This window comes from Halichoerus grypus, chromosome X (assembly GCF_964656455.1).
Source record: "Halichoerus grypus chromosome X, mHalGry1.hap1.1, whole genome shotgun sequence".
NCBI lineage: Eukaryota > Metazoa > Chordata > Mammalia > Carnivora > Phocidae > Halichoerus > Halichoerus grypus.
Window position 1 is genome coordinate 91,796,619 of NC_135727.1, and position 9,344 is coordinate 91,805,962.

The 9,344-nt window shown below is 43.5% G+C and overlaps 1 long non-coding RNA gene across 1 annotated transcript in view; it reads left to right on the plus strand.

Annotated features, from left to right (window-relative positions):
- Nucleotides 1–8,468, plus strand: part of LOC144380617 (uncharacterized) — a 12,244-nt gene extending 3,776 nt beyond the window's left edge. Inside the window, exon 2 of the long non-coding RNA XR_013444837.1 lies at nt 6,260–8,468. This is a non-coding gene — a long non-coding RNA (uncharacterized LOC144380617). The remainder of the gene's footprint in view (nt 1–6,259) is intronic.
- Nucleotides 8,469–9,344: the final 876 nt, after the last annotated feature.

The following is a 9,344-nucleotide window of genomic DNA, read 5'->3' on the forward strand; positions in this document are numbered from 1 at the left end:
ACTTGACTTCGTATTAGGCGATTTTGGGGTGAGTCCAAGGATTGGAGGCTGTCAGGAAGTAAGATAGTTCTATGACTGGATATCTTCATTCTTTTCTAGAAGGTGAAGAGAATGGAGTGATGGATAAAGAAGCAGCACCCATTCATATGAGCTAGGAGAGGGTGATGTTTAGTCATTTGGGGGACTTGTCTCATTTTTGTCTTGCTGCATCATGGACACAGAGTGCTTTTGTCTGATGTTGGTGATCTGTGAAATTGTTCATGTTCAACAGGAGAACTCCAAGGTCTTGCTGTGAGTTCCGGGCCAGCTCGCGGATGTCGGGGGCTGCATTTCTTTCTCTCTCCCGTCTTTTGTCCAAGATCAGATGAAGTCGGGCCCCAGGACATGAATCTATATATTCTGATCATCACCACTGCCAAGATTTTGCTGATCTGGAGGTAGCTCGGAGAAAGCTGTCTGTAATAGGGTTAGGGCTAGTCCCTCCTGCTCCTTTGGTTGCAGGATGAGTTGTTAAATCCCCTGATGTGACAGGGGTTGCACAGTGGCATTTAAGACTCTGGACAGGATGCATCAGCCAAAGGCCCCGCAGGCGGTTACCAGAAACAAGATGACGATTAGTCCTTGTAATAGACCCTGGAGACAGACAAGACTCAGGCCATGGACACATGTCCCAAAGCCCAGCTGGTCTCTTGTAGAGAACCAGATGGCTTTTTCTTTTAGCCTGATCAGAAAAATTGTTCGACTTGGGGGAGCCTGGCCATCTCAGTCAGAGGACCGTGCAACTCTTGACCTCGGGGTGGTGAGTTTGAGCCCCACGTTGGGTGTAGAGATGACTTAAATAAATAAAAGCTTAAAAAAATAAATTGGTCTTTTTGACCCGTAGTATTTATATAAGTGGAGCAAGAAGTGTTTGCTGAAGCAGGAAGTCCCCCTTGGCTAGCCAAAAGGAAATCGAAGGTCATGAGTCTGCTCATGGCAACTCTGGCTAATGAATGTAAACTGGTTTTGGGGAGGCGGGTCTCCTGGAGTAGAAACTGTGTCACTTCTGGCATCCGATAAGGTCAGAGTCAGGGTTTGGACCACCTTTTCACTATGGTGCGAAGTCCGGCTCACAGAGCGTGCCTAAGAGTCAGCTCTCCCTCCCGGGAGTTACCCACATTCACCCATATCTGCCTCTTCTTTACAGGAAAACACGGTCCACAGGCGGGGTGGTAGTCTCTAAAGTCTGAAAGTTTCTAAGAATCATCCCAAATATACTGGACAAGTGTACGTGTAGCGGGTGGATGTAAGTCTGGGGTCCGCACAGGTAGTGCTATTGTAGTGGGGCACAGACCCTACTGGGAGTGTACGTGTCATTTGGCATGAGCTAATTATATGTCCCTTGAGATGTCTCCTCAGATAACGGGAGTGGGGCTAAGCAGTTCCTGAGACCAGTGTCTCTGACGAGAACAAAGTACTGTAGCCAAGGCAAAGCCCCCATGTTGGTCCCCATTCCTGATGGGCTAGCTTTTGCTGATAATGACCTCGGCAGAAGCATTCTGTCAATATCAGGTCACTTGTTAGGTGACCAGAGTTTGGGATGGATGCCATGAGCAAAGCTTCGGAACCCGAAGGGGCCTCTAAAGGGAAATGAACCTTCTTTAGAGGTACATTTAAAGGAAGAATGATGAAATTTTTTTTCATTTTTATTTTTTAATTTTTTTTAAAGATTTTATTTATTCATTTATTTGAGAGAGTGAGAGAGAGAGAGCACATGAGAGGGGGGAAGGTCAGAGGGAGAAGCAGACTCCCCGCCGGGCAGGGAGCCCGATGCGGGACTTGATCCAGGGACTCCAGGATCATGACCTGAGCCGAAGGCAGTCACTTAACCAACTGAGCCACCCAGGCGCCCAAGAATGATGAAATTTTTGACAGCAGTTAAATTTAGAGCAGGAGCTCTGGTCTGAGGAAAACCCATCACGGAGGGTCAAAAGTCACAGGGTGAAGATCAGGGAGAGCCTACTGAGAAGCCTTGTAGTCGGTGACTGGGGAGTGTCAAATACCGTAATAGCATAATGAGAGGTAGAGTCAAGGGAAGGAAAAGGCTGCTGAAGAATCAGAAAATTAACCTTGGGGCAGAAGCTGTCCCCTTCTGTAGCCGGTGGCTTCTGGAAGGTTCCTAAGAATCCCGTTTAGTGTCCCAGTGGAATGGCCATCCGGTAGTCAGGATAAAGTGATGTGTATCTTCTAGGTTGGGGAACATAAACTTAAGTGTCAGGGCCTTGGAGTTTTATTGCTGTGTCAGTGCAAACAGTGCCTGATAAGCTCTTTTCCATGGAGGCTCAAGGACAGTTTTGAGAGAAAACCAGACCTTCTGGTTTGAGTCATGCAGAGGCTGCTCAGGTTTTTTTTTTTTTAAAGATATTTATTTATTTATTTATTTGACAGAAAGACACAGCGAGAGAGGGAACACAAGCAGGGGGAGTGGGAGAGGGAGAAGCAGGCTTCCCGCCGAGCAGGGAGCCTGACGTGGGGCTCGATCCCAGGACCCTGGGATCCTGACCTGAGCCAAAGGCAGAAGTTCAACGACTGAGCCACCCAGGCGCCCCTCAGGTGGGTGTTTTGGAAAACAGCAGCTTGGACCTGTTGGTGATAAAGCTGGAGGTGTGAGTCCCTTGCAGTAATTAGTCATATCAGCTTGTAATAGGCTAGAGCCTAGGATTGGAAATGCACTTTCTAAATGCAGGGGGCAACCCGTTATTAACTTGCTAGGAAATACCCTGTGGATCTCAGAGGGGACAGATCTTGTTGCCATCAAGGGAAATGGCAATACCACCATACCTCGGAGATAGTTCGGGTTCGGTTCTAGACCACTGCAACAAAGTGAGTCAAATGAACGTTTTGGTTTCCCAGTGCATGTAAAAGTGATGCTTACTCTATAGTGTAGTCTATGAAGTGTGCGATAGCCTTGTCTCTGAACGAATGTACACGCCTTAATTTAAAAATGCTTTATTGCTAACACATGCTAATTGTCATCTCAGCTTTCAGTGAGTTGGCGTCACTGGGCACAGATCACTATAACGAATATAATAATAATGAAAAACTTTGGAATATTACGAGAATGACCAAAATGTGGCTCAGAGACATGAAGCGAGCATAATGCTGTTGGAAAAACATACAATGCGGGGTTGCCACAAGCCTTCAGTTTGTAAAAAAAAAAATGCAATAAAACAAGGTATGCTTGGGTGCCTGGGTGGCTCAGTCGGTTAAGCATCTGCCTTTGGCTCATGTCACGATCTCAGGGTCCTGGGATCGAGTCCTGCATTGTGCTCCCCGCTCAGCAGGAAATCTGCTTCTCCCTCTCCCTCTGCCCCTCCTGTCCCCCAATCGTGCTCTCTCTTTCAAATAAATAAATAAAATCTTTAAAAAACCAAAAACCAAGGTATGCTTGTATGTTGGGCCATAGATGTTTAAGGGGTTTCTGAGAGCTTTGATAATTTGGGCTTTAGAATTCCATTAGTTGTCAGCACTTTTCCTGAATTTATGCATAAGGACAGTGCCATTCTAGAAAATAAGAATAAAAAATTATGTTCCGTGACTAGAGTTTTGCATCTGCTTCTTACTTAGAAACTGTCCAGGCATCCAAACATTACTTATCAATTAACTTAATCATTTATCAAACTGATGGTTACTAGAGGGGAGGTGGGTGGGTGGGGATGGCTTAAACAGGTGATGGGGATTAAGGAGGGCACGTGTTGTGATGAGCACCAGGTGGTGTATGGAAGTGCTGAATCACTAAATTCTAAACTTGAAACTAATATTATACTGTATGTTAAATAACTGGAATTTATTTATTTTTTAAAGATTTATTTATTTATTTGAGGGAGAAAGCACAAGTGGGAGGGACAGAGGGAGAGGGAGAGAGAATCTTAAGCTGATTCCGAGTTGAGTATGGAGCCTGACTTGGGGCTCAATCTCACGACCCTGAGCCACAATCAAGAATCCGATGCTTAGGGGCACCCGGGTGGCTCAGATGGTTAAGCGTCTGCCTTCAGCTCAGGTCATGATCCCAGGGTCCTGGGATCGAGCCCCGAAGAGGGTTCCCTGCTGAGTGGGGAGCTTGCTTCTCCTTCTCCCTCTGCCTGCTTCCCCCCCCCCCCCCCGGCTTGTGCTCTCCCGCTCTCTTGGTCAAATAAATAAATAAAATCTTAAAAAAAAAAAAAAAAAAGAATCTGACGCTTAACCAGCTGCGCCACCCAGGTGCTCTAACTAACTGGAGTTTATTTTTTTATTTTTTATTTTTTTAAGATTTTATTTATTTATTTGACAGAGAGAGAGAGCACAAGCAAGGGGAGCAGCAAGCAGAGGGAGAGGGAGAAGCAGGCTCCCCGCGGTGGAGCAGGGAGCCCGACTCGGGGCTCGATCCCAGGACCCTGGGATCATGACCTGAGCCGAAGGCAGACGCTTAACCCACTGAGCCACCCAGGCGCCCCCTAACTGGAGTTTAAATAAAAACTTGGGGAAAAAAAACCTTAATCATTTACCTAAGGTCTTAAAGTTAGGATCCAGAAATTTCAATTTTAGCTAACATGTTAAATCCTTGTGCTTTGCAGCAATTTAAGAAGTTGATAAAATTAAACTCTAAAAAATCATCATTTCATTTTATTGTTAATATATATATTTCACCCTTGAACAACAGGGATTTGAACTGTGCGGGTCCACTTAATACGTGGATTTTTTTTGATAAATACAGTACTGTAAATGTATTTTCTCTTATGATTTCTCTTAATAGCATTGTCTTTTCTCCAGCTTTAAGAATACAGTATGTAATACATAGAACATGCAAAATATGTGTTAATCAACTGTTTGTTATCAGTAAGGCTTCTGGTCAATAGTAGGTTCTTAGTAGTTATGGTTTGGGGGAATCAAATGTTATATGTGGATTTTTTTTTGTGTGTGTGGGGGTCGGTGCCCCAACCCCTGTATTGTTCAAGGGTCAACTGTACACACACACACACACACACACACGAACTAATGGAAGCAATGGTAATAATGGTAACTCATTTAAGTCATAAAACCAGTGTAGGAATTCTAGAAGGTTGAAATTTTTAACCCTGGTTTTGTCTAAACCAAAATATTGTGTTGACATTATTTTTAAATGGTAAACTAATTTTTAAGGACTCTTGGTCCCATCAAAAGCCTTTCTTTATCTTGGGATTAAGTTCTTCTTTCCTCACAACTAGAGTAACAGAGGCTGTTAGGTAAATCCATTTTTCAGTGTCCATAAAAAGACACATCATTTAATAACATTTTAAAATTATTTTATTTTATTTTTAAAGATTTTATTTATCTACGCGAGAGAGAGAGCGAGCATGCACACAAGCTGGGGGGAGGAGCAGAGGGAGAGGGAGAGAAGCAGACTCCCCGCTGAGTGCAGACCTGATGCGGGACTCCATCCCAGGACCCTGAGATCATGACCTGAGCCAAAATCAAGAGTCAGACGCTTAACCGACTGAGCCACCCAGGCTCCCCACATTTTCTTTTATTCTTTTAGACTTTTTTGGCAGTTTGTCTGGGCTAGATATTCCTAGAGTGTGCACATAACAACTGCATTTTTTTGGATCAGTTTATCTTTCAAGTTTCCCCGGTGCAAAAGAGAGGGAGAGAAACCAAAAAGTTAACAGGGAGCCAGCTTCAGACAAATATGAAATTATTGTTGTAAAAGTCTAATTATGTTCCTTCTTGAAGGACAGGGAAGAATGTATAGATATAGAAGACCCATTTTGACAAACATGAGAGAGATAGCGATAGATATTGGGATTACAGCTGGTTTAGGCAATAACCAGCCGTTGACAATTTTACCAATCTAAATAATTTTATAAAGATTATTTTATTTTATTTTTAGGTAATCTCTACACCCAATGTGGGGCTCGAACTCATGCCCAGAGATCACGTTCCACGATCCACTGACTGAGCCAGCCAGGTAGCCCACCAATCTAAATAATTTTAAAGCTATCATCCATTAATCTTGAAATATGGAAATGAAACCAACATAGTCTCCTGTGTTAAACATAAGAAGAATTTCTGTTTTAGGGGCACTTGGGTGGCTCAGTCAGTTAAGCATCCCACTCGATTTTGGCTCAGGTCATGATCTCAGGGTCGTGAGATGGAGCCCCGTGTCGGGCTCCACACTGGGTGTGGAGCCTGCTAAAGATTCTCTCTCTCCCTCTCCCGCTTCTCCTCTCCCCGCCCCCCTCTCAAAAAAAATGTTCTCTTTTAGGTCCCTGGCGCGGAGCGTCAGGGCGCAGCGGCCTCGTCCGCGCTAAGGGTTCCCGGCCACCTGCTTCTTCGCGGCCCGAGGCCGCCGCGCTCACTCCTGCTCCTCGGTCGAGGGAAGATCGTGGGTCGGAACAGCGCCATCGCCGCCGGGGTCTGCGGGGCTCTTTTCGTCGGGTACTGCATTTACTTCGACCGCGAGAGACGGAGTGACCCCAACTTCAAGAACAGGCTTCGAGAACGAAGAAAGAAACAAAAGCTTGCCAAGGAGAGAGCTGGACTTTGCAAGTTACCTGACCTTAAACATGCTGAAGCTGTTTAGAAATTCTTCCTTGAGGGGCGCCTGGGTGGCTCAGATGGTTAAGCATCTGCCTTTGGATCAGGTCATGATCCCAGGGTCCTGGGATCGAGCCCCGCATCGGGCTCCCTGCTCCGCGGGAAGCCTGCTTCTCCCTCTCCCACTCCCCCTGCTCGTGCTCTCTCTCTCTCTATCTCTGTGTCTCAAATGAATAAATAAAATCTTAAAAAAAAAAAATTCTTCCTTGAAGAAATCCAGCTTGGAGAGTTGCTAGCCCAAGGCGAATATGAGAAAGGTGTAGATGACAAATGCAGTCGCTGTGTGTGGACGGCCGCAGCAGTTGCTCCAAGCGTTACAGCAAACTCTTCCACCACCCGTGTTCCAGATGCTTCTGACCAAGCTTCCAACAATTAGTCAGAGAACTGTAAGTGCTCAGAGCTTGGCTGAAGATGATGTGGAATGAGAAAATGTCAACATAATCTCAATTAAAAATATTTTTAAAATCTTAAGTCGGAAGATGAGCAGCTCTGGGGGAAAAAGGGCAAATAGGCTTGTTATGGACTGTCCTATGCTGAAATCTACCAAAGTTAATTTTTACTTTGTGTAGATCCATTCGTCTGTTTTATTTCTTTTTCCCAGTGAAAAGTGTATTTTGATAGAAAGCTTTCCATTTTATAAATACACTATGAGTTACAAAATATCATGGATTTATTTTATTCCTAAAACGTGCAATTAAAGTGTGTACATATAAAATCACATTACTTAGGTTGAAAATACTCAGTGCTTAGTTTTGAAAGATAGGCAGAAAAAGCATAGGAGAAAGCTGAAGAATGCACGTTTTTTTTAAGCTAGTACATTCGCTCTACATAAAAGAATTGGATGGAAACTATCAAAACTGAGCATTGGGCGCCTGGGTGGCTCAGTTGGTTAAGCGACTGCCTTCGGCTCAGGTCATGATCCTGGAGTCCCTGGATCGAGTCCCACATCGGGCTCCCTGCTCAGCAGGGAGTCTGCTTCTCCCTCTGACCCTCCTCCCTCTCATGCTCTCTGTCTCTCATTCTCTTTCTCGCAAATAAATAAAATCTTAAAAAAAAAAAATTAAAAACAAAAAAAACAAAAAAAACTGAGCATTAAAATCTTTTGAGAGATTACTTTTTTCCATTTAATCTCTTAAATATGTGAGATGTGCTGCTGTGTTGTATTAATTCACCCCCTCCCTGTGTATTTGTCTTGAAATGTTTAGTTTTAAATCGGTGGGCTTAATGTGGTCTGGATATTTATCTCCTTGTATTTTAGATGTATGTAGTTGCAAATAGCACCGGGAATTAGATCTATGTACATCCTTAATCTAGCCATGTGAGCTTACCAATTATTGTCTGCCCTCTTTTCTCACTTAAAAAATGAGGGAATTGGTCTCCTAATTCAGAGAAGTGTCCCTTTCAGCTTTTGGTTCTGTTTAGCATCTTCAAATCCACCTTCCGAGGGATATGTTTGTTTGGACAACCAGGCCTTGCATTTTTTATACTCTGAAGTTTGCATGCTTGCCTGACTTAGTATTTCTGAATTGATCCCCTGCCCTCTTTTTTTTTTTTTTTAAAGATCTAAGTTGTGTTGATTTTCACTGAAATCATATGGTTCTGTCATTACTCTTGTAAATCTGAAACTTAACCTTTGGGGTAATTGGGATGATAAGCTTGTAAAATGTTTGTTCCCTTTTGCTTTTATCTTCAGTGTATCTCTTTAATTCTCTTTCAATCTGATTCATTTATCTTGTTATGGTGAGAATAAGGTGTAACCTTGTGGCTGAAGACTTGCAAAGAATGGAGGTGTTCTCAAAATAGTGACATGTTATCTGCAGTCACAGATTGAACGTTAGGTCTGAGAATAAAGATCCTTGATGTGTAAAAAAAAAAAATTTCTCTTTTAGACACAACAATCTCCCCATGAAGGTGTCTTCCCTTTTTGTTCTAAGGTGCCCCTTAAATCAAGTCTTTTTCATGTCAAAAATTCCCCAACGTGGCCATGGTAATTTGAAATTGACCCTAGAGAAATTATGCCAGGTAGAGAACATGATACTAGGAAAATATGAAGGAAGCAGGGGTTTGAGTTGCAGGTTTGGATCCAGAACACCCCATGAGAACTTCCAGGGGCCATAAAGATGGTGCTTGTGCAATCTTGTGTCTCTAGAGCCGGGCTGAAGGCCAACCATTCACCATCAGAGGCTGCATAAAACCTCCTGATTCTGAGCCCATGTAACAAAGTTCTTAGGGACACAAAGACATCACTGAAGGAGTTCTTTTAAGGTTTTTTTTTTTTTTTTCAAAGATTTATTTATTTATTTGAGAGAGAGAGAGTGGGAGGAGGAGCAGAGGCAGAGGGAGAGAGAGAATCTCAAGCGGACTCCATGTTGAGCTAGGAGCCCCACGTGGGGCTCAATCCCACGACCCTGAGATCATGGGAGCAAAATGGCTGGATCTTATGTAGGTGTATACTTAACTTTGTAGAAAGCTTCCAAGCTGTTTTCGCAAGTGGTTGTGTCATTTTACATCCCCACCACCCTAGTATCAGAGTTCCAGTTCCTGGATGTCCTCACCATCACTTGGTATGGTGAGTCTTTTAAATCTTAGCCATTCTAATAGGTATGTAGTGGTTTCTCACTGTGGCTTTAATTTGCATTTCCCTAATGACTAATGGTGTTGAGCCTCTTCTCATGTATTTGCCATTCATGTATCTGCACCAAAGTGGCTGTTGAAATTGCTCATTTTAAAAAATTAGGTTATTTTCTTGTTAT